Source organism: Myotis davidii, unplaced genomic scaffold (assembly GCF_000327345.1).
Source record: "Myotis davidii unplaced genomic scaffold, ASM32734v1 scaffold228, whole genome shotgun sequence".
NCBI classification, from domain to species: Eukaryota; Metazoa; Chordata; class Mammalia; order Chiroptera; family Vespertilionidae; genus Myotis; species Myotis davidii.
In genome coordinates this window covers 2646480-2649875 of record NW_006300104.1, presented here as the reverse complement: position 1 = coordinate 2649875, position 3396 = coordinate 2646480, and the positions used below count along the sequence as shown (strand labels likewise).

Genomic DNA, 3396 nt, shown 5'->3' with positions numbered 1-3396 from the left:
GTCCAGGCGTCCAGGCAGGGGCGCTCCACCGGGCGGCCTTGGGAGTTGACACCCCGCACCTCCTGGCCCCGCGCCCACCCGCCTTCACCCCGATTGTAACCGGCTGCCTGGCTCCCGGACGCTGACCCCCCAGGCTCGGGCGTGACAGGTGCTGGGATCGAAACCTTTGCTGCAGCTCTTTGGTCCGGAGGCTGATTTCGTCTTCCCGGCTCCATGGCCCCGTTTGCAACATGAAGAGGGACATGAAAACGGCTACCCCGCAATTGCCGAGGGGGTTAAGCGGAATAGTATTTGCAAAGGGCTCAGTCCAGTGCCTGCGGCTTGTGAGCGGAGCCTCTCCGTCCATAACCAAAGGTGCGGGGTCCCTTTTCCCCAGTGATTAAGAATTTCAAGACGATCGCCGAACCTGAACCCGTAAACATAAGGCCGACCCGACTTACAAGGGCTCCATCAGTGTTAGCTGTGGTCATTCTGCCCGTTTTCGAAAATGAATTAAAAAAAAAGAAAAGAAAATGAATAGAAATTTGATTAAAGTGATTTTCCCCCAATCAGTAGTATTTGATAAGATACAGTTACTCTATCATAAACTAAACCCAAGATGGGTTGAAAACTTAAGCAAACTACAGTATTATAAGAAACCAGAAAAAAGATATACAGGGGAAAGCTTTATAATGGAAGGAGGGAGTGTTTATAATGAATCAAAATTAATAAATCATTTTTAAAATTAAAAGAAATTTAAACATCTTTACAGTAAGAGATGCCAGCAACAAAAAGGAACAAATGAGAAAATAGCTTTAAAATATTTCCAGACACAGATAAATAGTTCATCTTCATGATCAATACAGAACTTCTCTGAGCGATCAAAAAGGAGCAATCCAAAAGAGACAGACATAAAATGGCCAAGAAACACATAAAAGATAACTAACCTGGGGCTGAGAGGTGGAGGAGGGAGAATGGAGAGGGATTGCCAGTGGGTAAAGGTTTTCTGGGGGGTGTTGAAAAGGTCTCGAAATTAGATTGTAACGATGTTTGCTACAACTCTGAGAATACACTAAAAACCACTGAACTGTGCACTTTTTTTTTTTTTGCCCCCTTCCCTCCCTCCTCCCCAGAGGCAAGGGAACAGGAGGAGTGCCTGTGGGGAGGAAGGAGGGAAAGGAAGTGCTGCCCCTTCCAATTGTACACTTTAGATGAATGAAGTTTATGGTATGTGCAAATAGATCTCATAAACCTGTGAAAAGTGAGAAATGCAATAATAATAAATGCAACTTTGAAATATAATATTTTCATCTATTAAATACACTTCTAAAAATGTATATGATTACACTCTGTTTTAGCAAGTTTTGTGTAAAAAACATATTTTGTGAGAAAATTAGCACTCATGGGTTAAATTGTTTGCATATATATTATTTTTATTTTTAAAATAAAGTTATATTTTTTATTATTATTATTATTTTAGTCCTCACCCAAAAACATGTTTTATTGATGTTAGAGTGAGAGGAAGGGAGAGGGGAGAAAGATTAAAACATTGATGATTGGCTGCCTCCAGGACTCGCCCACGGATGGAGCCTGCATCCTAGCATGTGCTCTGACCTGGAATCAAACTGGCAACCTATTGGAGCACTAGATGAAGCTCACGCCAACCAGGGCTGTGACCAAGCCCGAGATCTTTCAGTGTACAGGACAATGCTCCAAACAACTGAGCCACCTTCACCAGGGTGGAAAATAATGTTATTTTTACTTTAAAAATAAAATAGATTTTTATTTTGGCGGGGGGTGGGGAGGGAAGACTTGGAATTTAGAGATCCTGGCTGTGTGACCTTCAGCGAGTCCCAGAGTCTCAGCTCCCTCCCCAGCATAATGAGGATCCCAATACTCTTCTCACAGGGTGGTTATAACGGTTAAAGGAACTACCAGACATCAAGTGACTGGCACAGAATTAGTACTCAATAAATAACTGTTTTATTGTCATTGCAGTCTTAATATTCATCTCTGAATCCCCAGAGACCAACATAGTACAGGGCATATGGTCATTGCTCATTGAATGTTTGCTAAATGAATGAATTCAACAGCCATTTAGTGTCAACTCTCACATTCAACAACCCTACGAATAATACACTAGGACAGTTATATTCACAGATCCAGCTCTTAAGCCAAACCAGAATAACCTCTCTAAGCCTCATTCCCCCACTCCATGGAATATGAGATTAATAATTTAACAGTACTAAATGAAATAAAGCAGATAAAGCATTTAACCCCGTGGGGTAAGGAAACTGGAAAGTGCGGAGTAGCTATAATGGGAAAATATGTAAGAGGAGGAAACATAGCCGACATGAGAAAATTACAAAATTTCCAGAATCTGACCAGGTGCTGTGCTCCATGATTTCATTCTGAGATCCATGACTAACTCCTTAGTTTTAAGCTTTAACTTTCATTACTCAGTATAGAAATTCTAGTATCAGTTTAGTCACAGCCATGTGGTACCACTCCCAGTTCAGGCCCCTCCCCAAATGCTGTAATCCCAACAGAATGCTAGTTACCCAGCTCTGGTCTCCCTTAAGGAATTGCTCCAAAGGACCAGTGGACCCTGCCCAGCCCAAAATAACCCTATCAGAGCATCACCTCCAACAAATTCATGAGGCATCCTAGGGCTTTTATATTCATTATCTATAATAATAAAAGTGTAATATGCTAATTAGACCAGACGTCCTTCTGGACAACCTTCCAGATGAAGCCAGGGCTGCAAGAGAAGCCCAGTCCCAGGTGCCAGAGGGAAGCCGGTGCTAGCAGCCTGGGGAAAGAAGGCCTATTCTTGCACGAATTTCGTGCATCGGGCCTCTCGTTTCATATAAAACTCCCCAAATACCTATGACCTGGACATTATTATTCCCATTACACATTTTAATTGAATTTATTGGGGGTGACATTGGTTAATAAAATTATATTGGTTTCAGGGGTGCAATCCTATAATACACCCTTTGAATATTGTATTGTGTGTTCACCACTCCAAGTCAAGTCTCTTTCCATCACCATTTATCTCCCCTTTTTATTCCTGTTTTAAAAAATAAGAAACTGAAGCTTAAGGAAGTTAAGGAACAAGATTTGCATTTAACCAAAAATGTTTTCTAAGGCTATTTGCTCAGAATTGCCTGGTCTAGAGGATGTTGAAGTCATTCCTAAAGCTTAGGAATTTTCACAATTCTTCTAGTTAAACTCATAAAATCTTATCAAGATGAAGTGAGGATTAAGGTGGATTTGAGAAGGGTATTTTAACTCTAATCAGTAGAAACCAAATCCATCCCATTGTAACCTAATCAGAGAAAGATGGAGATCTCAAGACAGAAAAATTTAGCGAAGACCATTTAAGAAAGCCTTGGTTTAAGAATTACAAATGTT

The 3396-nt window shown here is 41.1% G+C and overlaps 1 pseudogene; it reads left to right on the top strand.

The window, feature by feature from the left end:
• LOC102758337 overlaps positions 1 to 3396 on the top strand; it is a 13145-nt pseudogene that overhangs the window by 1437 nt on the left and 8312 nt on the right.